This window comes from Macrobrachium rosenbergii, chromosome 21, assembly GCF_040412425.1.
Source record: "Macrobrachium rosenbergii isolate ZJJX-2024 chromosome 21, ASM4041242v1, whole genome shotgun sequence".
NCBI classification, from domain to species: Eukaryota; Metazoa; Arthropoda; class Malacostraca; order Decapoda; family Palaemonidae; genus Macrobrachium; species Macrobrachium rosenbergii.
Genome location: NC_089761.1, coordinates 2,397,501 through 2,425,000, shown reverse-complemented (window position 1 = coordinate 2,425,000; position 27,500 = coordinate 2,397,501).

The window sequence follows — 27,500 nt, the reverse complement described above, 5'->3', positions numbered from 1 at the left end:
TTCTTAGTTGTGGATTTTCTAAGCAGTAATGTTTGTAATTATTGTTTCACTTTCTTCTGTAGAATGTATGTATGTATTGTCAGTATGTCAGCCTTTTTCTGTATTAATTTATTACGTTAATTTCTATTTTGCATTAAGCCATTTGGGCAGAGTTCCTTAAGGTCTTTTTGTCTCCTCCTCAGTGGCTTTTTGCTTTTTTACCAGTTGTCAAAGTGCTGTTTCTCATTTCAAGTATTGCAGTCCTTGCTCCTCCTCTTTGAGAGGTTTTGTTTTTGGTCCCGAGATGAAGGTCACCAGCCTGTTTTGAGCCATCATTTCGAGGTGTGGACTGGTTGCAGCTTTTGATTGCTATTGCTTTGGCATTTGACTTTTGAATTGAGAGGCTCCTGCCTTGATTTGACTGATGTCAGCTCAAATTGACTTAGCTGACCTCTTCAATACATGGAGGTTTGGCAGCACATCCATCATCACCTATTGAAGTCATCGGCTAGACAAGAGAGGAGTGTTTGGCACTGTTTTTGCCTGTTGGGCCTTAGTATCCCTGTCTTCCAGGAATAGCTCCAGACGTGGAGGTTAATTTAAAATATTTGAGGAGATCACAACGTCACACTAAAGGCCTTATTAGGATATTTAAATTAGAGAGTAATTTGTTAGGTTATTCTAATTTTTTGTCCCTCTCATCCTTTCTGGACCCCCTGTGTAAGTGTGGATGTGTTGCTTTCTATATCTAATTGTGTGAGTGTGTTAGGTATTATATGTGAGGATATTTGTGTTTCCAAATTAATTGTGTATTTACAAGGTTCAGGTGTTACTTCTGTCTGATAATTATGTATTATATATTGTTTTTTTTTTTCTCAGTGTTTATTTGTCCCCATTGAGTAGTCTTGCACAATAAGTGGTTATTTTTGTTTTTGATTCACCCATTGTGGACTTCATTGCAGATAAGCAAAAACTGAATCATTGAGTGTTATTGCCAGTGTAGTGTGTGTAGTGGGAGGCAGGCCATTTACAATATTATATATATATATATATATATATATATATATATATATATATATATATATATATATATATATATATATATATATATATATATATATATATATATATATATATATATATATATATATATATATATATGTATATATATATAATGTATATATGGTGATGTAGGGAAACCACTTCCTAAGCAAACCCAAACCTCCATACCGCCTTGCAAACTAAATAAAGTAATTTTCGTTCTGATAACTAACTGAGGAAGGGCGTAAGAAACTCAGCCCCTACGTAAATTTCTCTCCATTCTCCCCTTTTTGATGCATCTGTTATCTTTCCTAAAGACCTAGTGACTGCTTGAATTACCTCTTTTCAGATAAAAGGCGAATGGAGACAGAAGACTCCAGAAATCTGCCAGAAAGGCTGAGCCCCCATGGATTGCCAGAAGGCACCAGGATTTGGAAGGTTCCAGCATAAAAAATGAGGTGACTGAACCACCATCTGGGGTTCCCAGTGACCTCTGGAAGGAGTAAGAAAATAAGCTCCCGAGGTTATATAAGGTGAGGGTACAGCGGTTGCTTGACAGTTCAGCAAGGGAACTCGTTTAATATTTAGTGTTTCGAGAATAAGCAGTTCTTGTGGATTGTTTGTATAACAAATAATCTTAAAATCCTCATAGTTTATTTCTGTTTTGCATTTAATGGTATGGCTGCATACATTAGAGGATTCAGGATTAGTTAATCGGCACCCGATTCTATAACTTATCCCCTTGTGGGAATTGGCCCTCACCCTGAGAAGCCGCCTGGTGGATCCAATATATTTTCCTAAATTACATTTAGGACAATTGTACTAGACAACACCAGACGACATCAAAGGCGGTAGCCGATCCTTAAATCTGAAAAGAGAGCCGATACTTTTTTTGGACGATTTTCATGAAATCCCTCCGAAAGTTGTCTTTATATAAGAAAGGAAAAGTTGCATATAATGGGAGTTTAGGCACATCACAATACTTTGGCTTATTGGAGAATTTTTATTTAGAAGTTTTTTGAGAATCCTGCGAAAAACATGAGTAGGGAAACAATTATTCTGAGACTGACAAGTGGTTGTCCCTCTGGCAGTCACTAAACATTAGAATCCCCAGAAAAGCCAACAATTCTGCCCATTCTGTGGGGCTGTGTACCCCTGCTTTTCTTGCATACTTTGTTTCCTCTGCTTCACCTATATAAGTAACTTCACTCATTACAGATAAACCATTAGTATCATTATCTGTTCTAGCTATTTGTCTGAAAGTGATTGTGTTTTCCTTTCCTTTCCATTTTTTCCTTAAAATTTAGAACGTGTCTGTAAAAACATTAGTAACTACCTGCAAATATAAAAACAAAGCATCATTTGCATCATTTCTTACAAAGAACAACACATGTGATGTTCATAATGTACTGCACATTTTACCTGGCGATTTCGTTATTCACTAATAAAAAGTCATTCTGGAGAGTAATATTTATCAAAGTCGTATTATTTTTTGTCAGTAAAGTAATTGTTTGCTCTCATACACTCACTGTTACATTAGTACAGCAAGCATTCATTGGGCCTCATACACCCACTGTTACATTGGTATGCCCAGAATTCGATGGATATGAGACCCAAATTAGAATTATACAAAGACTAATGGACATTGAAGAGAAACATAACCTTCTCCCACACCAGCTGGACACAAACTGAGTATAATGAGGCTGCCAGTGCCAGCCACGTGTAAGCACAAACAGCATGTTGCCTTATGAAATTGAGTGGCATCGAGTAAGGTAATATATACAGGCATTAACAGTGCCAAAAATTTTTTATATTATATCTGAGATTAAAAATCCGTAGAATCAATCTTTATGCATGTGGGTACTATTACCATAAGAGATACCATACTGAAAACTTCCCCAATAATCCTGAATTGAATAAAGCTCGAAACAAGGAAATTACTCGTAGATGAGGTAGCTGGTTTAAAAAAGGAAGGTGTCGAGATCATGAAACACGTGTTAAATTATATTGAGCATTAATGCACCGAAATGAGTTCCATAATTTTATATATGGTAGAACTAAAAATAGTTTTTGATATTTTCTTTTGCAACACTCAGCGACCCCTTTTGTGATACAACATAGTAATACAGGGGAAGCACAAAAGCCACTTATTATGCGATCAATAGAATTAACGGAAAAAAAACTCGGGAGATTCATTGGTGGTGTGGGCGAATGTTGAAGATGATATAAATCTGATTTCGTTAACAGTTGGTGAGATACTGGAACTTTAACGGGCTGGTATCCGACGGAAGTAAAATGCATTCGGGTCGTTTCGGCCGTAAGTCATTTAGGCCGTAAAATGAGTGCCGTGTTTAGTACCAGCCCCTTGGGGATGTACGTAAAACATGAAATAATAATGGTAAATACCATAAACATAACGTCTTACATTGTTTTGAATGTTAAGCCCCATTCACATTCGTATCAGCCCACGCATGTTCACGCATGAATGGAAACTGGTAGTTGGCAACAGCTTACGTAAGTACTACGAAAAAAGTTCCGTAATGCGTATTTAAGATCGTGGACATGCGGGCGGAGTCGGGAGGTCGATACGCACCATCTCAGCATGCGTGGGAGCCACGTGCGTTCGATATGTTCAAAGATACGTATGCTCACGTCATCCGTCATTTTGCGTGGTTGCACACGCACCGCGTGGTGCATCCGTAGCGCAGTCTGCACGCCTGCGGACAATGATGCGTGGTCCCACGCTGCTTCCCCGTTCCGCCAAAAACCGCGTGGGTCCCCACGAGGTTCGGGAGTAGACGTGGGCAACAGCGCCTCGCCCCCAGGACCTGAGACGATGAGGCAGCGCTGCGTCGGGTGTATAAACAGCTTGCGGCGCGGATGCGGCTTCAGTTTTTTTATATCTATTTTGTGTATGTGTCAATGTAAACAAATGTATATATTTTGTATTATTGTATGTTTCATGTAAATATTTCAGCATTAGCATAAGCAATAAACATAATTTAAAAATAACTTTTATTCAGTGAACTAAAAACCATCAAAGTAACAAAATGAAGTAATAATAATCACACAATTAAGACATATGCAAACAACTATATAGTTGAAAATTAACTTATAGAAACAAATATCTATTTTTTTGTATTATTGTATGTTTCCATCTATATATCAGCACTAGTATAAACAATAAACATATAATAGAAAAGTAACTTCTATTCAATGAACTACAAACCATGGAAGTAACAAAATGAAGTAAGAATAACAACAAAAATAAGGAGTAAGTGAAGGTATATTATATTAAAATAAAAAATAAAAAACTCTGTACTTTCATATTATTAAGTTGTTCTTCACTACTGCTTGGTAATGGCCTATATAAAGGTATAAACCATTTCAAAATATTCAAAGTTATAATCTTCCCGCCTTGGAGTAATGCACTTAGCCACATTGCAATGCATGTATTTGCTTCTGCGTTAAAAATGTCAGAGTGTATGATCCAGTACTAAAAAAACATATGCAAACAAATAAATAGTTGAAAATTAACTTATATAACAAATGTTTATTTTTGGTATTGTATGTTTCAGTGTATATATCATGATTGGTATAAACAATAAACATATAATTGAAAAATAACTTTTATTCAATGAACTAAAACCATTATACTAATAAAATGAAGTAAGAATAATAGCACAAATAAGACATATGTAAAACAAATAAATGCATAAATACAAAGGAAAAAGTAAACTGTATGGATATTAAAAATTTTGGAAGTCGACATACAAAGAGAAATTATTATAACAAATATAAATGTATGTTAACAGTAGTTCTCCTTATTTTCATTTGCAATGTAGGCCCTCACAGCTTCCACCAATACCATGCAGTGCACATACTCCACGACGGCCTCCATTACGTTTTCTTTGTTGTCTGTGTGCTGTGGTGTTATAGGGGCAACGATGTCCTCAATGTTCTCCATGTTGATTCAGCAGCAGGGGAATACTTCTTGCTACAGGGGCGCTGAATGGCACTGCAAACACATGTGCACAGCACGGCCCTTTGTACCTGGCGTATACCCGCCGATGTGCGTGGGGATGTTGTGAGGAGGGTGTCGTGAGGTCATAACGCACAACGTTACACATACGGTATACGTGCGTGGGTGTTACTTGCTCTGCCACGCATTACATGTGGGGGTGTGGCCTATTGTCATGGCAGTTCACGTAAGCATCCCGTCTATCTTGCGCAGTGCGTAGCCTTAACACGCATTACTCCGTACTTACGTTATGGCGTCGTTATGTTGACTTACGGACGTCGGCGTTTGACACGTATCCACTTGATCGCGCCGACAAACCCTTACAGTATAGCCACGTTTCACATGCGTGAACATGCGTGGGCTGATACGTGAATGTGTGAACGGGGCTTTACGGCCTAAAGTGACTTACGGCCGAAACGACCAGGACCGAGTAAAATGGTACTGCCCGTAAAGTTCTAGAAGACAGGAAGTTTTGAGCAATGACCCTCTAGTTTCTAAATTAGCGGTGAGTTGTTATTAAAATATCGGTCGTTTAAATATCAAGACGCAATCATTAGTATTTAACGGCTGACTAGGTTATGGGATTCAGAAAAATTGAGATCAGTCCAGGGCTCAACATGTGTTGAAAGCAACTTCAAAGACAAATGTCAGCTTTATTTATGCAAACATTTTGTTTCTTTTTACAGTATTTTTGTACTAACGTAAGTATCCCGGCATTTAAAACAAAGCTTTGGTAAGATTCTTAGTTGTTAAATGAAATCAATACTTTATAAATACACTTGAAAGACAGGGCGAAAAAACTGAAGGTAAGGCAAGGGACGCTGGTGATGAAAACTACTTAACTTGAAAAAGAAGGCACAAGAGTAAGATTGATGGCGGGAGTTCGTGAAGACTTCCTGTGCTTCGAAAAAGGTACAGAACTGCAATACATTTAATAGCCATAAATGTTTCATCGAACAAAATATCAGTAGTGCAACGTAGGTTCCTCTCGTGTGTTGTGTTGGCCTTTTCTTACTTGGGTCCACCCTTGAAGATTTCCTTGTGGCTCAAGTTTATTATAAAATTGCAATAAGTAGCTTATAATCACGGGACTAAAGGTTATATGGAAGTGCTATTAAGAATGAAAATAAATAACACATTATATTCAAGGACCTAATATACTGAGTGTGTACACTTCACGACGCTCCCATTCCCAATGTAGAGGACGCCATTGTGGATCATGGAAAGTGGCGCCACTTGGCAACAGTTAGCATTCATAATGTTTGCCTGTGTTGAGTACTCACCTGGAAATTGCTAGTTCCATAACGCATGAATTACTAAACGTATTGCAGTGAATTAATACAATTTAAGTGTTGAAATAGGACTGAATACAAGATTTATGAATATGACCTATCATATGATTATTAAAGTGGCATAATATTCATCATTACAACAAATTTCTGACCTATTAAGCTTTTAATTATTCTATTTCATATATTTCTTCAGTTTGATAATAAAATTTACAAGAAGTTTTTTCCGAGTTTTGCCAGTTTTCCAGGTTATAAATGCATTATCTTATTTCCAGAATAAAAGTTTGAAAGTCAGTTCAGGACTTAATCTTCTCCTATTTGTCTATTGTAAAGCTGTAAGAATCCTGTAAGACTTCTGATATTTTCAAAGGCAAAAGAAAACTTATTTTAATAACTTATTAATTCATTAAATCAAACTGACTGGTGTAGGCAATAAACTGAATATAATGAAAACATTTTGGCTGTAGATATATATCATAAATCTATAAACACTGTCAACATATAATAAACACTGAAAAAACATAAATAAATGATTTTTTTATTATTTCCAAGGAAAAAATTATTGTATGTTCAAAGAGATACACGAAAATGTACTTACTAATGCCTGCTAATCTTAGCTATACTTATTCATGACAAAGAATTCTAGATTTTTTTTTCTTAAATGTCTGCACTTCAAGAATAATTTACCAATGAACTTGTTCTGTTGGTAGAATGCTCTAGACCCAAATTTATTGTTACCAGTATATGTAAAGTCTTCGTTTTGTGTTTTGATGTTCATACCCATGGGGCTGGTACTAATATTTGTCAACTCTGGAAATGTTCAGACTCAGAAATCGTCAGTAGGTCCACTCTCTGGCTGAACTAAATGATATTCAGCACACTCATAAGAGTTTAGCTTTTAAAAAACAATACACTATTTTTTCTTTGTTTTTCGGGAAGCGGAAAAAATGAATGGTTCTACTTGGAGTGTTCTTATTTGTGTAGCCAAAGTCAGCACAGCAAGCACCAACTTTACTGACATCTCCGTTGACGTATTTGGTTGTGGCTTCTATCCGCTATGAGGAGCCACTGTTCAAGATCCAAATGGTGGCGGGTGAAGGGCACGTTCTTTGTTCATGAGGTCTCTGTTATAATTCTCCCATTTTAAACTGTTCATAAAAGAAAATACTCTTACAGTGATACAAATTCTTTAGTCTTAGGTTCTGTTTTCGTTTATGCCTACGAAACAATTCATTAATTATTTGTACGCTTAATGCATCTGAGATACTTTTTTAATGGTTGATGACAGTTTTAAATGAAATCATGTTATCTCATGCATGCTTACATGGGTATGCGTGGTCCAAGACTCCCTTTTCAAACCTTTGCCAAATTCTTACGAGGATGTCTTGGAAGAGCTGAGAGCATTTTCGCATGAAATAGTTTTTCCTCTATTAAATTTGTCTAGCTTTTATGTATAACTAATAATAAAAAGTTGATTTTAATTCTCGTATGTAAAGTTAAGCTTCTATCTTTTTTTCTGATTTGTCCAGCTTGCGAGAGGGGTTGGCTTTGATACAATATTAAGCTATTTCCCATGCAATAAAGCTTAATTAATCGATAGACATATACACTTAGTTCACCAGTGAACTCTGGTTCGAATTATCAGCTGGGATATTGGTATACATACTGTATATCAGAGTTTGACTTTTATACAAGTCATATTTTCCCGGTCAACTTTTATTTGATTTTGTAATAGGAAACAATAACAGCCGACTGGACTGAGGTAAACTACATCAGTCATTCAATACATACCTGCCTTTTACAAAAATTTACTACTGGTATGGAGGACAGCAGGAGAATTATAGTTGATAATTTTATGAGCTTCGGAACGATAAGTAATGGTGTCGTCTTCATTTAAGCTACTTGGCTTATTATCCTGGATTAATTGTCAGGCGGGAAAACCAAACCTATCAGCAGTTTGACTATGGAAGCCTACTTGTTCAGTTATATATGCCACAGAAAAGGGAAATTTCTTTGTTTTCCGTAACAATCGTTAACTGGTTTTTTTTTCTACTTATCGTCCATTCCACTACTTGGGAAACTGCGTAAGCAAATGGTGATTTTGTATATGGATTTGTGTGTAAAATTCACTTCCATTTCAATGGATCATTTAAGGATGTTGACGAAAAGGTTTTCGCCTTTGTATAAGTTTGTAAGAGAGAAAACACATTGATGGTCTGGACAAAATGGAAAAATATAAAGGCATGTTACTACATCGTAATTAGATCTATAATATGATGAAATTAATATAAGTTATGAATCCTTTGCCGCTGACCAGCTTCTGCGATGAACCTTAAAATTGATCTAGATTCGTATGTTATATTCTCTCATAAAATTTTGTCCAGACAATTATTTTCTTCTGCTTCTGCTGTCTAAGAGAAAGTAGCTTTTCAATTCCAGGAGGCTGGGGCAGTCGGCTAGCAATTCAGAAGCAAGAGGCCGTGCTAGCCTACTGGCGCCAAATTTTGGCACTGATTAAACTATCACTCCACTTTCCTAAAGTACAAGAAACATTTATGGACTTGCAATAGTCTGCGATAATGGAATCTGAGTTGAAGTTGGCTACTTGACTGTCCACTGGCGGGTCACACGAACCACTGGCGGCCTCCACTGTCCCCGTGTCAATGCGAACTTTCTTAGTGTCCGGAGGGTTGTCATCAGATTCCCAGAGAGAAACATGAGCAAGAAATTGAACGGTGCACAAATTTGCACTTCTTTTGAATTACGGATGTCTCGGTAACGTAGGCACAGCCTTAACACAAATGGAAAAAGTGTAACGAGATGGAGCTAGTATTATATTATCCAATGGTTTGATCAAGGAAGTCCTTCACGTACCCAAAGTGGAATTTTCGAGAAAGAAAAGTAAAGGTATCAAAGGTGTGTATAGAAAGGATATGGTGTATATACGTACGTATGTCAACGTGAACGAAAGCACAACATACTGTCTGCGAAGGGCCTATTGTTATTACATCCCTGGTTGTGACATCATCTCGATGGAGCCTTAACTCTCGCATTGCACACCAGTTTTCCTTTTGTATCACATACGTCAAGCCACTCTGTCTGAGTTTACTTCTTAGTTTCATAAAAAAGAAATGTTTTGTGAATAAAAACAAATAGCGGGAATTTTATCGCTTGGAGCAAAACAACAAAGCAGCGAAAAGATGAAGACAATATGGAAAATTATTTGAGTCGTGTCTGTCATCCTCATGGATTTCGATAAATACGCTGTTAATTTTGTTTACCAAATCTTAGAAACCTTCCATAACATTCTTATGCCAATTTAAGTAAGAACTAAAGTAGTTTGGAGAGAGAGAGAGAGAGGGAGAGAAACTAGATTTAGTTTGACCATCCTTGGTCATTTTTTATAGATAAAAACGAATGATTTAAGATTAAAATGAGTCACTTCCAGCAGGAATATAAAAAAAAGTTACTTTCAGAGAGCATATATAATGACAAACGCAGCTGCCGTGTCTTTAATCTGACTTCCATGATATTACTTTAATGGATTAAAAAGAAATAAGGGAAATAAAAATTAAATCTCTTCCAGAGTGTCCTTCTGTTATCTTTGATAATCTATATATATATATATATATATATATATATATATATATATATATATATATATATATATATATATATATATATATATATATATATATATATATATATATATATATATATATATATATGTATATATATGTATATATATATATATTGCCACAGATGGGGACCTCTTTTCTCGCAACCTCACCTGTCTCTACATTTGCAACGTAATTGAGAAAGGAATAAAAAATTACTTAATTACTAGAACTGTGGGTTTCATCCTTCAAAAAAACTCTCCTTTATTCCCAAAAATGGTTAAGCCAAGGCCCTCTCTCTGTTCAAAGTGACTGCTTTTAGGCCTAATTTCAGATACCCCTGCATCAAGCAAGACAAGGGAGGAGCCAAAAAAGAGAAAGTTCCCCATTCTGAGCCCTCCACGTGGGTTTTCTGCTGGCACGTTGTCATTATAGAAAACGTGACGAAGATTGACCTTTGTGCCGCCTAGTTAGACGCCATGCATAATCCCCTGAAGGTTATTTATAGACGCTGCAACGAGAATCGAGAGAGAGAACACTCAGGACACGACCCAAGGATGGATGTTCTTACCTTGACTGCCATCTGAACCATGTGTTTGACCCCGGGGCTCGAACCAGTATACCTTTGTAGTGGCATTATAATTCCCTCCTCTGTCACCAGCACCTTATCAAACAAGGACACCGTCATCTTGACAAAGGTAATGTGCAGGAATAAGGTTCTTTTAGCCAGTCACGATCCTGTTATTTCTCTGTCTAATGTTTCATTTATTTTTCCATCATGCAATCACCTTCAGTAATTTGTGTTGGAGCACTCAGTGTTAACGTAATTATGCATTGGTGTTGAACTGAGTTATTTGGCACCATCTGTGCATTCCTCAGTTTCCCTTTGAGCATCTTATTATTATTGCAAGTAACCATCTTGCATATATTTGAAGATAGGCCTCGACTGTGGAATCTCTCAGCTCCACCCATGTGCAGTCCCCCTTCTATCCCCCACTGCGATGTTCTTGTTACGAAGACATCGTCGGAGTGGAATATGTATTCTGTGTAGGATTCATTATTTTAGCAGGCCCTTATTTTTACCTGCCAAGTAATTCGTCATTCTTCTGATCTGTGTTTGTTATGTAAATATAATTAGTTAAGAGAACCCTTGAGTTTACATAATTTCCCTCACATGAAGAAGGCCCTAAGCCATAGATTTCCTTTGTTTTGTCTACAAATTGTCCTAATATGGAGTCAGATGTGTAATAAATGAAAGGAACTCCCTGCGTTCATCTGTTGCCACCAGGAATCAAGTAACCCCGGACATTCGTAGCAACTGGCGTACCTTGCCAATATGCAATTGTTTTGCAATTATCAGCGAAATAGCAACTGCTAGCAGGTCTGCATAAAATATGAGACGATCCTGATATCATAACCCCTCCATTTTAAGCACATGAGTACATGTCAAAAAATTTTTGTTAGGTTTATGCTAGGTGCGAAAAGTGACTGCAATTAGTGTTAGGTAATTGATAGACCACGTGCATGCCAAATTAGATCACGAGATGAGAGAGCATACTAACAATTCCACAAGAATTTTGTGCTATCGCATGTTAGCTGCATGTTTTACAAATAGAAAGCTAAGGAGCAATTCAGTCAAAGAGTTAATAAAAGGAATAAAGCCCCTATTCCTTCATCCACATGTTAAGGACAATTTGAGAGTCCCAAATTCCCAGATAGGCATACTGCAGGCGACCACCAAGGCTTTGACTCCAGCTATTTTCACATCGCTGGATTTATCCTCTCTCTCTCTCTCTCTCTCTCTCTCTCTCTCTCTCTCTCTCTCTCTCTCTCTCTCTCTCTCTCTCTCTCTCTCTCGCTTGATCAATAGGAAAAGCTAGGAAGTATTTAGGAATCTAAATTTCCACTCTCAAGACGAGAGAATAGTAATCCTGACACAGAATCTTCAATTCCAGGCCACGTGGACCCATCCCTAACCATCCACCATCTTTGATTTTTGAGTTCCATGAGAAATTCCATTGTTATAAAACCACATGCACAGCGCTCATATATAAACCCTTTTCTTTCACTTGCTAATTTTTATCCATACGTCCATGCACCTCACCACATTTTTTGAAAGTAATAAACCTTTAATTCTTTAACTGAGTAGGATATTCCTCGGCAAGCCCGTAGTATTTTTGTAAATTTATTTATTGACGAATATAAGCGAGAATTTCCTCTTTCATTCATTACTAAGGAGCCTTCGAGTGTGGGAAAGGGCCCAGGTAGAAGGCCAGACACGTGGTCAGAGACCCCACCCACCACATCCCTGACTCATCCGCACGGCAGTCCGCACTGCCTCCGTACATGTTATAAGATTAAGCATTTTTTTTTTTTTACCCTCGTGTGTTGGAGATTTTAATATTCGATAGGATCGATGTACTGTTTTCATTACACCACATTTAAAATTATTTGTCAGAGCAAGGAAAATTTCTTTACACACCATAAGTGTATAACACCGTAAGCCTTTTCTTTTTACTAGTTCTGCAGCGTCTCTCCACAAAATAAAATATACATAAAGGCTTACGTTAGCTTGGGCTAATTTCTCGTTCATTAAGAACCACTAAGTCTATTTAGACATATTAACAGACACCCTGAAGTTTGTCTTACTCAGACATTAATTTTAACTGAAATTTGTCTTATTCAGACATATTAATTTTCGTTCATGCTGAACAACTGAGCATTCAGACATCCTGAAATTTGTCTTATTCAGACATATTAATTTTACTTGAGAGTCTTTTTAGAGAACCTGAGATTTGTCTTATTCAGACATACTAATTTTCATTCATTATGAACAATTGAGTGTTTCAGACACCTGAAACTTGTCTTATTCAGACATATTAATTTTAACTGAGTCTCTTCAGACATCTGAAAGTAAGTTTTTTCAGACAACTAAGTCTTTTCAGACAACTTAGTCTCTTCAGACAATTGAATCAGTTCATATTAATGTTAACAGTCTTTTCAGACACCCTGAGGTTTGTCTTATTCAGACATATTAAACTTTAACTAATACTTTCTGACATACTGATTATCTGTCTTATTCAGACACATTTATCTTATTCAGACATATCAATTTTCGTTCATTCTGAACAATTGTGTGTTTCAGACACCTGAAACTTGTCTTATTCAGACATATTAATTTTAACTGAGTCTCTTCAGACATCTGAAAGTAAGTCTTTTCAGACAACTTAGTCTCTTCAGACAATTGAATCAGTTCATTTCGAACAATACTGAGTCTCGTCAGACATATTGAACCTGTTCCCTCAAACAGCCCTGAGTCTTTTCAGATAACTTGAGTCCTTCGGGACACCCTGAGTCCTTCGGGACTCACTGAGTCTTTCGAGACACCCTGAGTCTTACAGACATATTTGATTTTCTAACGGGTCACACCCATATAAGCGTTATTCCAAGATGTCTACGACATCCAGAGCTCAGCAAAATGAGGACTTCAAATTCTACATGTCCACTGAAAAGGACATGGGGCTATCAGGACAAGCCCTGAGGGAATGGGTCAAAGAGAGGGTAGACTGTGCCAAGGCGGAAAGAGAGGCAGAAAGGCAGGAGAAGGAGAAAAAGAATAACCCAGGGAAAACGAGAAGAGGCAGAAAGATAGGAGAGGGAGAAAGAAAAAATAGCCCAGGAGAAACGAGAAGAGGCAGAAAGACAGGAGAAGGCGAAAGAAAGAATAGCCCAGGAGAAACGAGAAGAGACAGAAAGACAGGAGAAGGAGAAAGAAAGAATAGCCCAGGAGAAATGAGAAGAGGCAGAAAGACAGGAGAAGGAGAAAGAAAGAATAGCCCAGGAGAAACGAGAAGAGGCAGAAAGACAGGAGAAGGAAAAAGAAGGAACAGCTCAGGAGAAACGAGAAGAGGCAGAAAGAAGGGCCCAGGAGAAATGAGAAGAGGCAGAAAGACAGGAGAAAGAGAAAGAAAGACAGGAGAGGGAGAAGGAAATAGCTCATCAGCTTGCAATGGCAGCTCACGACAGGCGCAACACATCAACACCCTCTCATCACTCAACCCTCAGCAGTATAGGAACCCTCATAAGAAAATGGGACGAAGCCAAACCTGAAGCCTGGCTTGACCATATTGAAAAGGTCCTGACGGCCTATCAGCCCTCTACTGAAGAAATTTCTCTGATCCTGGGACGGCACCTTGAAGGAAAGGGTGCCATTGCATTCAACACTTCCCCCCCTGAGGATCAAGGAAATCTTGACCTTGTCTGCCAAGCCGTAATGAAAGCTTTTGAAATAACTCCTGACTGTTGGAGGAAAAGGTGGCGAAATATGCCCTAGGAATCAGGACAGACCTGGTCTGAGTGGATCTTCAAGAAGACCCAGGTTCTAAAATGATGGCTAGAATCTTTGAAAGCCACTAGTGTGGAGGATGCCCTCGAACTCTTCCAGCTCGAGGACTTCTTATTTTATGCCCCACCAGCTCTCACCACTCATCTATGCGATAAGGCACCTAAGACAGTGGTCTAATGCTGCTGTCAGGCTGACATATGGGATACGCATCATCCCCATCTTAGTTCCCATGGCCGGAAATTATATCCCTCCTTGCCTGCCTCGACCAACTCCCTGCAACCTCACAAGAATGGGCATCCCAAAAGAAACCCTGTGTGTGGGTACTGTAAGAGAATAGGGCACCCCACTGAACAGTGCTGCTTGAAGGCTGAGAATCAGCCAGAAAACCCTCTGCGTCCTCAAACAGGACAACACCCGAGCCACACCTGGGTCATGGACAAAGGGTAAAGGGCCTGCTCCCTCCTATGGGACAGTGCCAGGTAAAGATTATAGCCAGACTTATTGCCCTGCTTGCAAAGTCTATGGGCACTCTGCCCAATGGACAAAATGCCCTAATAATAATAAGTCAAGTACTCCCGCCCTTGCCGTGGCAGTCACCGATCCCACATCTTTAGGTCCTCCAGCCCAGGGTCCCATTTATGTGGCACTTGCCCTCACCACCCAGGTCAAGGCATTCGATGATTCTGGTGCCCATAAGGGGAAGACAAAGTACCCAGCCAGGTCAAGGCATTTGATGATTCTGAAACAAAGGTGCCACAAATGTCACCTCATAAAGCTAGGAAGACAAAGTTCCCCATGAGGTAAAGCTAGTATGTCGGTTGTAAATGTAATTTTACAAAGAAAATTGAAAAGAAATATTAGAAAAGCATGTAGAAGTAAAAAAATTACTAAACTCGTAAACTCAACAAATGTCAAAAATTTATGCTTTTATTTCTTATCTGTTTTGATATTTGAAGGTATTTACAAAATCAGAAAACTTATTTTTAAAATGATACGATTGTCTTGTAAATCCATTTTCAACCATCAAGAAAATTTTTGAATTTTTTAGGATCACGTGAAGACATGTCATTAGATCATTGATGTGATTTTTTTGTTTTATTTTGACCTCAAGTTTCCCTGTTCTGTGGTGCTGACATTGATAAATTATGCCGTCCCAGGGTTAACAGAAACATTCCTGGAGGTATCAATTAAAATGATACTCTTCAAGTTGGGGTCAGAGACTTTCGATCAGTCCCCATCTAAGTCCCCATCTAAGTTAGAGCAATCCAGGGGTCTAAATCCCCCAAATCATTTATTAGGCACAAGTAAGACTCAAACGCCTGATTTCGTTCCACTACCCGTGCCACCTGAGTGCAATGTGCAGTGGCCCCCTCCACCAAGATCGATTTCCAATCCCATCCAGTGCCTGGCCCTGACCCAGTGCCAGTGCCAGGACCCCAAGTAGATCCCCCTCCAGGAGGTCCTACTCCTGATTCGCAATTTCTGCCAGTGTCACTTGGGTGCACTGAGCAGATGCCAAGCTCTGTCCATCCCGAACGATGAGCAAATTCCAAATCAATTATTAGTGCCTGGCCCTGCCTTAGTGCCAGTGTCAGAGCACGCCCCTGATCTCCCTTCCAGAGATCCCAGTCCTGGCCCCCTCTCTTCGCCTGGCTTGGCTCCTCTACCAATGCCGGTAAGAGAGACGTATCCTCTCGACCACAGCAGAAGCTCACCCTAAGGTGCGGCCTCACAACCTGTGCCTGAGCTGGTCATTCTTACCTGCGAGCCTCTCATGCCCCCCACGACTACTTCCTCTCTGTCTCAGTCCACCACAGACACAACAGTGAGTAAGGATTCTGCCATGTCTCAATTGGCCGATGAACTCAAGGAACTGCGACGGATCATGGTAGAGCTTGCAAAAGGGACCCCTGCATCAGCAGTCAAAGAAGCCGACACAGGTGGCACTCAGATACCCTCCCTGGGCTCGGTTCCACCAATTCCCTGACCGAGACAAGCCATCACATTAAGAGAGGCCCATGGAGGAAATACCACGGGCGTGGATAATTCCAGGTAGCTTAAAGAGGGCTCCCAAGCTCTCCTGGCACCCGTGCCAACCTGGCACAGTGCGATCCCTTTTTCTTATGAAGACTTTGGCACCTCTATCCAGAAGAGGATGTCAGGGTTCTTCACTATTCTGTTTTCCTTATACTGTAACTCTATCCTTTTTCTTCCCCTATAACATTTCCTCTTATCTTTTGATTATTACTCACATTTATTTTATGCCTTACCAAGGCCCCATTTTACTTTAATCCCCTCTGCCCATGCAGAGTGCCATTGACAGATATGCCAACTGTATAAGTCCTACGACTTCCCTTTCATGCCTACTGCAGCATGATGCATTTAAAATACGATATGCCATCACCATTAGTTATTATTATATGAGTGCCAACTTGGCACAGTGCCATTATCATAGATGCTGGCAAATGATTCTGACGGAGAGGTCGCGCCCTCTGGCTACCTTTGTGGCCTTTTTGGGCTAAGAAATGATCCTAGTTGTCTTCCATAGGCTAAGGAATGAAATTTTGGCATATTTAATCATCATCTTTAATTTACAATCATTGGTTACTCTGAATCTGTCATCTATTCTCTCTGTGAATCTCTGTAATAGGTCTTGAGTCTTAGACTAACACCTTGTGTTTATAGTGCCTGAATGGCACTGAGCTGTTGCTCAAGTATCGTGGAAGCACCTAACCAAGACCACGTTTACCTTATTGTAATGCCTCTTCAAGGCAGACTAACTGCATGTGTGCAAAATTCGTAATAGACTATTATTAAGAGTGCATGAAGTATCTCTAGAATTAACCTAGTATTAATTCATTGTTTTAACTATACCATTACGTTGTGAAAATATTCTGATTAATGCTGCCTTAACGTAATAGGAATTTAATGATAAAAATATGTAATTTTTAGCAGTAAATATTTATTCTGCATTAACGTAAATGTCACAACGTTGTTTGCCTCTTGAAATTAATTGCTATGCAGAAGGTTAAGTTAAATTATACGGCACCAACGGGAAATGAAAGAGAAGTAAAGTAAAGTATTTAAGTGAGTTTGCTCGCTGGTAATCATTCTCACTCAATCTAGGGTGTGAATGCTAACTTGGTCGGGGAGGTGCTACGGATGGGGACCTCTTTTCTCGCAACCTCATCCATTTTTACAATTGCAACATAATTAAGAAAGGAATAAAAAATTACTTAATTACTAGAACTGTGGATTTCCATTCTCCCATTCAAACACTCTCCTTCATTCCCCAAAATGGTTAATCCTAGCCCTCTCTCTGTTCAAAGTGACTGCTTTTAGGCCTAATTCCAGATGCCCCTGCATCAAGCAAGGCAAGGGAGGAGCCAAAAAAGAGAAAGTTCCCCCCCCACCATTCTGAACCCTCCATGTGGGTTTTCTGCTGCCACATTGTCATTATAGAAAATGTGATAAAGATTGACCTTTGCGCCACCTAGTTAGACGCCATGCATATTCCCTGAAGGTTATTTATAGATGCTGCAATGAGAATCGAGAGAGAGAACGCTCAGGACACAACCCGATGACAGACGTCCATCCCTTGACTGCCATCTGAACCATGTGTTTGACCCCAGGGCTCAAACCAGTATACCTTTGTAGTGGCATTATAATTCCCTCCTCCTTCGCCAGCCCCTATCGAACGAGGACACTGTCATCTTGACGAAGGTAATGGGCAAGAATAAGGTTCTTTTAGCCAGTCACGATCCTGTTATTTCTCTGTCTAATATTTCATTTATTTTTCCATTGTGTGATCACCTTCAGTAATTTGTGTTGGAGCATTCAGTGTTAACGTAATTATGCATTAGTGTTGAACTGAGTTGTTTGGCACCATCTGTGCATTCCTCAGTTTCCCTTTAAGCATCTTATTATTATTGCAAGTAACCATCTTGCATATATCTGAAGATAGGCCTTGACTGTGGAATCTCTCAGCTCCATCCATGTGCAGTCCCCCTTCTATCCCCACTGCAATGTTCCTGTTATGAAGACATCGTCAGAGTAGAATATTTATTCTGTGTAGGATTCATTATTTTAGCAGGCCCTTATTATTACCTGCCCAGTAATTTGTCATTCTTCTCATCTGTGTTTGTTATGTAAATATAATTAGTTAAGAGAACCCTTGAGTTTATGTAATTTCCCTCACATGAAGAAGGCCCTATGCCATAGATTTCCTTATCTTATCTACGAATTGTCCTAATATTGAGTCAGATATGTAATAAATAAAAAGAACTCCCTGCATTCATCCGTTGCCTAAATTAAGTGAATCAACATTTAAGTATATATAGTACATTTATAGAAATATATATATATATATATATATATATATATATATATATATATATATATATATATATATATATATATATATATATATATATATATATATATATATATATATATATATATATATATATATATATATATATATATATATATATATATATATATATATATATATATATATATATATAAATGGATGTATGTATAGTATGTGTGCATGTGTGTATGCACTGAGAAATTTCAACCAACCTTAGTATACATATGATATACTGTCTGGAAAAGAATACTGTGGGGGTAAAACATCACTAGAACCAAAGGGCACCAAAAGGGATGAGGGTGGGAAGAGCCTCCCTGAATCGGGGCTGGTTCTTCCCATACATTTAATACACTTAGTAACTAAAATGAACTCTACAGGTTTATCATACCTCATTTTGGTGAGTGTATATATATATATATATATATATATATATATATATATATATATATATATATATATATAATTTACTATCTGGAAAAGAATACTGTTGGGTAAGACATCACTGGCACCAAAGGGGGTGGACGTGGGAAGGGGGTGAAATGTAAAAATAACCAAAAACGACAGATATTAGTCTCAAATCCATAGTTTTCAAGGTCGCTGAGTTTATTTGTGACACTCCCAATGCCCTTTAATTTCAAGTTCAGCCCTGATAAGAATGGGGGTGAGAAGGGTAAAAAATAAAATGTATAAAATGCTGGGCAATGTAATTGTAGCAACAGGAAGAGGAGAGAGAGAGAGAGAGAGAGAGAGAGAGAGAGAGAGAGAGAGAGAGTAGAGGGATGTTAGGGAGGAGAGAGGAGAGAGAGAGAGAGAGAGAGAGAGAGAGAGAGAGAGAGAGAGGGGTGTTAGGAAAAAGAGAGAGAGAGATTAGAGGGGTGTTAGGAAAGAGAGAGAGAGAGAGTAGAGGGGTGTTAGGAGAGAGAGAGAGAGAGAGAGAGAGAGGAGAGAGGGGGGGAGAGAGAGAGAGAGAGAGCATGTTAGGGAGGAGAAAGGAGAGAGAGAGAGAGAGAAAGGGAGAGAGAGAGAGAGAGAGATAGAGTTAGGGAGGAGAAAGAGAGAGAGAGAAAGAGAGAGAGAGAGAGAGAGAGAGAGAGAGAGAGAGAGAGAGAGTTTATCAGTTGTCATTCAGAGTTTTCCCAGGCAGTGCCGGGTTGGTCAGTTAGTTATTTACAAATTTCTTGCGAGAACAAGGACATCCTGATCTCTGCTGCTTGCAAATACTTCCCCACCAAATCATCCTTGAGGAATGGCTAACTCCCTGAGTCAGTTAGCAGGCGTCAGCACTTGGCGTGAATAAACGCTCCTGGTGCCTAAGGCCTAAAGTGGGGTTTTGTAAAGAAAGGTTTGTTTCCACCACTCATTAGGTATCCATATGTGAACCGATTGCGGCCAAGGTGAAGACGGCATATTACGACCACCCATTTCCTTGGTTTCACACCATATTTTTATGATTGTATTTCTAAAGCTATTTCTTTCATATTGTTGAGACCTACTTCATGCCTTTGTTCCTGTCACAAACCTAGAAATTTTGAAAGAAACATTTTAAAGAAACAAAAACTCCTAAATTATAATTGAAAAAACTTTCAAATAGGGAGAGAAGGTAAGTTATAGTCCACGAAAATTAACATACTGTACTTGAAAATAGAACACTCATTACTACAGTAAGATACAATCACTACAGATTAATACTGATTTTTTATGAAATTATTTTAATCCGTAATGATCTGTTTATATTAAAGAAATGAGTATTGTGTTTTGAAGATCATTGTTGGTTTTTATTTACTATAACCTATTTTCACGCTCCTCTTGGACATCTATCAGTTTATTCTGTTGGTTTTCAGTTGTGATGAATCACATTCCTTGCAATTGTAATATATATACTGTACACAAGCAATGTGGTTTTTGAATTTTTGAATTTTCTTGTATATTTGAAGGCAGTAATTTTTGGTATGCAGAATACTTTTTCATATTTTAAATAGTTATAGGAAATCCAAGGAAAAAAACTAGAAACCTGAATTTTGACTGTGCTAGATTCATCAAGTCTTCCTCGTTTACCTAATTTGTATAGATTCCAAAAGTCCATGAGCCACACCTTCCCTTGCCTCCCTTTATTTCACGTCCCTTAGCCAAATGGTGTAGCATCGGCCCTTTCCCCATTGCTTGGAAAATGTTTAAATGTACGCATCAAAAAAAAATAATAATTTGTTATTGACCCTTGGAAAGATAATAAGTAGCGATTTAGTTTCTGTACTTACTGAGGTTAGTAATGAGTGTACCTTAAATTTTCTGTTGAGGGAATAAGAAATATCACTACTGAGCTGTAACACTACCCTCCCCGGTTTTAACAGATCTCATTGAGTTTTGAGGTAAATTTCATAGAAAATTTGTTCAGCAGACTCAGTTGTTCCATGAGCTTTCCTGTTTCCCCAGTTTCATGTAATTTGTGCTCGAATACTTTGAAGGATAATTATTATGTAGTCATCTTCTACTTGATATCCTTTTGTTCAGGTATATATGAAGGGGTTTCTATATATCTTTCAAGCAGCTTCATCAGCTGCTGATCAACTTTTTTTCTTAGTTCTATTAAACAGATGTGATAATAGCAGCATTTCATTCAATGTTCTTAGAACACCTGTACATTTGGCAGTGCGTGCAGTTATCTGTTTCTCTCGTCATGACGAGCAAATAGAGCTCTGTTCTTCCCTCATATTAACCCACGGGTCTTCAACTCACCAATATTTCTTTCGTTTGTCGGGTGCATTTCAAATTTTACCTTCATTTGTAATATATTTCTCCTCATTTTCAGTCCAGTAATGCAAGTTAGTCTTTCATCGTTAACGCTTTTATCACAATCCACTGTTGTGTCTTTAATTTTCTTCAAAGATGGCTTTTCAAAAGTCCGCCTGTGGCTTTTGTATCCATCTTACATCTCATTTGTTAACAGTTTCTAGAATTATAATAAAACCACGTGGCATATCCCAGGAGTTTTTGTGAAGAATTCCATATTTAAAGCATGGATTTGGGCTGCAATGTTTTTGGTATGTTATGTGGATCTTCTTATCTGCTGTTCAGTAATATCACAAGCCTGGAAATTAATTACAACCGATGAAATTAGTTTTTACGATTAGGAATTTAGTAGGTTTATACCAATTCTATAATCTTATTTTGCGCTCTAATTACCTATTTAAGTTATATTGAATTTTCCTGGTAAAAATATGCTCCCTGCTTGTAAATTTAGATCGTTAAGCTATTTCACTTTTACTAATCCAAACTAATACTTTTCTGTTTGAAGAATTAGACTGTATGACCCTTTTGTTTGTGCAACTCATTAAGTGTTTTACACTTTTGATATGCATATTTTCAAGTGGATGTTGGCAAAATCATATCCGTCCTGTTTCAGGAAATGATGCTTCTAAAACGGCGAAAGTACCCAGAGCTCTATACCGATTAGTAATAACAGTGAAGGGGGTAGTTGTGTTGATCTAATTTCCCTGAGTTGCATTTGTTAATCTCTGCTATTTAAAAAGGCTCAGGTATAGTCCCCTCTGTTATCGCCTTTGTACAGTTGCTGAGCTCATGGTTCATTAAAGACCCCATTACGAAATTGAAGTTCGAGGAGATGTCATGTGGCGACCAAGAAATTTGTCCGGTAGAACAACGTCCTTCCAACAAGCCATGCTAGAATAGAACGTTATTTTCTCTTGGACCCATTAGGCACTCAAGTGCTGCGATGCCCAGTCTCACCTGCCTTTGAGTTCTACGAGCATTGCAATTGACACCAGCGTCTATGTCACCTGTTCATCAAACAATCTACTGTGAAAGGAGGGGCGCCAAGACGGGAGAGAAAATGAATAAATGAAAAGTAAAGTATGAGAAAAAGAGCTGCCGATGAGAATCGGGGAGACGTTTCCCAGACTGAATTGTGGGCTAAACAGCGACGATGCAACACTGAAGAAAGAAATGTCCAGCAACACTGCTGCCACAAGCTTTGATTTCTGTTGCCCAACGATTCGTGAGGCTAGTCTTGCGCAAATAGTAAATGATTCAAGAACAAACTCTTTTGAGATGTCCACAGTTTCAAAGACGATACTTAACCTTTCGAATGAATTCAACAGTCATCGCTAAGCAATACCAAAAGAATAATAATCATGAAAATCAGTTTCTAATTGTTTGATACCCCAGAGGACAGCGCCATTCATACAGGTATAGCCGAAGTCTGAAATGAAAGTATGAAACGAAATTTACCGAATGGAATCAAGAGCAGAAACGTCTTACCTCTACCAGTCATCGATATTTCGTTTCCATATCTAACCGGAAATAAAACTTCGTTTGCCTTTTCAGTGCTATGTTCGAGTAGAATGAAGGATTAATCTGTTCTTTCGCTATATATAACATTTTTATTACGATATTTTACATAAATAAACAAAACTTCCCCTACCCTTCTGTAAGTGCAGCATTACGATAAAGGTATTCATATTCATATACATGAGATCTTCTTAACTGGAATGGCCTTTATAAAGCCTTGACCAACATCTATTTTTATCGATATCATTAACTTTAAAAGAAAAAATCCATCGTATAATGATGAAAATGCAAACCCAGCACAGCCTTGATTCTTGCAACGAGAAGTTCCTTGCCGCCAGACACCAGAAATTGAACACTTATTTATGACGACTCCTGACCCGGTGCGGCATCGTTGAATAAATCGGCGCTACCATTCCAAGCTCACCCTGCAACTCTTGCACTGGACTTGAAACGCCTTCTTTATCTTTTATTTACTGCATGTACACAGCAATGATATTTAGTTAAAGTGTTCATCATTCGTATCTTATAAAATGAGAAATGGCTTTTCTGTTGAGCATAAATAAAAACGATACATTTTTGTAACAGTCAATATCTCAGTTGTTTCTTATAAACTAAATCTATAAACAGGAGTCTTGTGTGAAAAATAACAAAATGAATAAATCACTCTAGTTGGCTAATAATGGAGCTTGGGACATATACATGAGTTATTACACTACATGCTTTCGACAACATAACTATCCGAAAAATAGACATGAGTATATAATGTTTGATGACTCTTTCATGTTGAAATGAAAATCACAAATCAAGAAAAATTTTAGATCATCTGTGACAAAGATTTTGCCCAAAAATAAACATATAAATAAAATAATTAAATATTTGATTAACTGATTCATTTATTTACTTTATAATTAATTAATTAATTAATTTAATTATACATTTTACTGAATTCAAAAAATCATATCAGTAAACTTGATTCTCACTGAGTCAGCTGTATAACAGAAGTTTCTTTAATCCTCACCCGGCCAAATTTGTGATAATGGCTACTTCTTGATCCTTTTTCCGACTGTATTCATTGACCTAATTCAAACTAAGCCTTGGGGTGCCTGGAGAGTTGATTTGAATTAAGCCGGTCTGATGCCAGAATGGGCTCTTGCCCAAATGTAAGGTAATAAATTCAGAAAGGTGTCAAAGGCATAAGAAAATATACCTCCAGAAGCAACCAACCAAGTCAACCACAAGGTGACATTGTAATGATGTATGTTGAAGGTCCTTTTAAGAACTTCCTGGTGGGTGAAAATATCCACTTAGTTTGCAGAAAGATTTACAGATGCCATGACCAAGTGCCTTTTCCCGAAGATGTGCTTTGATTTATACTCGCTGACTATGCTACGTAGGTGTCCTCTTGGTCTCATAGAGGAGAACTCCGCTAAAAGCTAGATTGCATAGCTACAGTTTTAACTCTCAGGTGCACTCTTGCCAAATATGCATCAAAGAGTAGTAGAAACATAGCGAGGGACTTTGTTAATGCAAGAATCAGCAGGATCTACAGAATCTAAATACCAATGAAACCTGTCCCTAGTTTCACCTTTTGAGTCAAGCATTGACTATGACCCTATGTAACTTATGATAGGGGATGAGAATAATCAGCACCTCACTTCTGTCAACTCCAAATACACTAAATGTGCAATGAGATTTTAAGCCCTGTTGTGAATCGTTGGACTCAAACCCAGGATAAACAATCTTCTTCGGGAGCGGGGGAAGGGGGTGGGGAGAATCTCATGTATAGAATATGTTGATGACATATCTTTCCAGATTGTTATTATATTTATTGTTCTAATTATCATGTATTCTGTGTAATAATGATAATTATGTAGAAATATTGTTAGTATTAGCTTATACGTGTCTGTTGGGTTTCAAAAGAAATAATGGCGTAATTTAGAATCTTTAAGTGACTTAATAGTGTGATTCAGAGATTACATCATGTACAGTCACTCAAAAATGTTTTTGCAACATGTTCCAGAGTTTTCGTTCACTAACTGTAATTTGTTCTTTTGATATTTACAAGGAAATGTAATTTTCTATTCGACTTTGGTTATTAATCATACGGTTAACAATATAAAAAAGAATGGTGAGTGAAAAATTCATATTACGAAAAATGATGAAACATTTTGAAAAATTTCACTTCAGATGATTGGGCAAAAAGAGTCAAAAGAAGAAACTATATTTCGAATCCAGATAAAAAGCTTATTGACTAATAAAATAATATTGAATAATCATCAATGAAATTATATATAAATAAAGAAAGAAAGAATTCAACCATTATTGTTGTCAAAAACAAAACAAAAATCTCGTAACGATGTTATCGTGTGACTCCACATTCAGGCAGGAAAATTAAACTAAAATGTCTCGTCACTTGCACCGATAAGATGGGCAACGGACTCAGCCGAACCACAATCATTAGCTTGCATAAGGCTAATGTCTCTATTGTAGATACTGCTCGACAGCTTAGCGTAAATAAAACAACCATGTATAGAGGAATAAAACAACAGAGAGAACGAGGAAATATGATAAATTCATTGTAAAAAGTGGAAGACGACCTCATTGTTGCATTACTGTTAATGATCATCATCGGATGATCACTGAAGGAGCTCCGCCGGTGTTGCCATAAAGAGAGAACATTACGTTTTCCCATCAAGTTGCTGCTCAAACCTTCCGTAACAGGCTACATGAGACTAAGACATTATTTCATCATACTCCTGCCAAGAAACACTTCATATCAGCGAAACACAAAGAATAGAGGCTAGGGTTTGCGTTATAATATAATCTAGTGGCCGATGATTTCTGTAAGAATCATCTTTTGCGATGAGGAGACATTCTCCACTGATGAGCACGGTAGTCTTCTTCACTGCTGGCGTTTAGCATTAACTAAATTAATGTTGAACTTCTTGCTAATTTTAATTCTTTAGAAACTTAGATAATACGAAATACAAAAATAGGCGTTATATATTCGGTTAACTTCATAAGAGGCATCAAAATGATAGGCCTAAGTAGCAAAAGAAAGAAATGAGAAATTACACATGATAACGGTGCCCATTATATATATATATATATATATATATATATATATATATATATATATATATATATATATATATATATGTATATGTATATATATATATATATATATATATATATATATATATATATATATATATATATATATTATGTGTGTGTGTGTGAGTGTATGTGTGTTGCGCAGGTATGATTATATTCTATGTATTACAAAAACAGACGTGAAATCTGTTAGTCTAGTTCAGTATATTTTATATTAAGTTTCACTAGTTCACAATATACATAGGATTAGTCATTCAAAAATTTGATTTTAATAATAATGTGCAAGCAAATCTTTACAAAAGTCGTATTTTTTTTTATGTTAATGAGACCAATAGTTCAACTTATAACAGTCGTAGGCCTATGTCTACAATGTTCACACTTATGAAGGAGATAAAACAACGATAGTGATGGCAGTTGGAGATGAACATATTAAAACATAAGAACAGCGATGACCTCTGAAGTATTATAGTAACATCCTTTTATTAAGTAAAGTATGACAGCCGTAAGCAGTATCAGAAAAAACCTTGTTTAAGGGAAACTGCAGGTTGTTTCTCGGGCCCACCACTAGTGTTCAGTTGTTTCACGCGCTTACAACTGAGTTGCCAAATAGCGCCAGATGTCGCTATTATAAGCTGGTGTCCGAAAAATTTTGAAGTATGTTGCAAAACTTTTTTGAGTGATTGTACTTTTATTATGACTGTATCATGTGATGGGGTGGTCGCGGAGTCTTTTGTATTTGATTCAAGCGATAGGTCACATAGACAGACGAAACAAGAGTCATTAGTTGAATGATCCCATAGTCTTGCGAGCTTCTGAACATGCATCATTCTGTCTTAAAATCACGAGAGTGGATGGAAAGTATTGCACAATCATGTTTTGTCTCAGAGAGAGAGAGCATGTGGAAATTACGCCATCAAAGATACTAATCACATAGAGTTCGCCTTTGAGTTCTTGTAAAGAAATGTTTGGACTTTATAATTACGTCATCCAGTGAACATGTCACAGGGAGTCTAGAACCTTCTGTTGAATCTTGCTTTTGACTGGAGACCGAAAAATTTGTCATTCTGATTATAGAGAACTTTTGTGCCAGTTCTCTCTCTCTCTCTCTCTCTCTCTCTCTCTCTCTCTCTCTCTCTCTCTCTCTCTCTCTCACAGAATTCAGTGTTTGTAATTTTAAAGTAATGTAAATTGTTTTTATATTGGTCACTATTAGTTGATAGTGAAATCTGTATAGACATTATAACAGCCTATCAGAAAAGTGTGTTTAGTGAAAAGCACCTGCAGCTGGTGAAACCTTGTGAAATCTGTGAAAGGTATAGTGGCGGTTTTTATTACAATTTATGCCGTGGTATAATAAGAGTTTTGATTTTACAGTTTCCAGTTTTGTGTGTTTGTATATTCTTATTGTGTTTTCAAA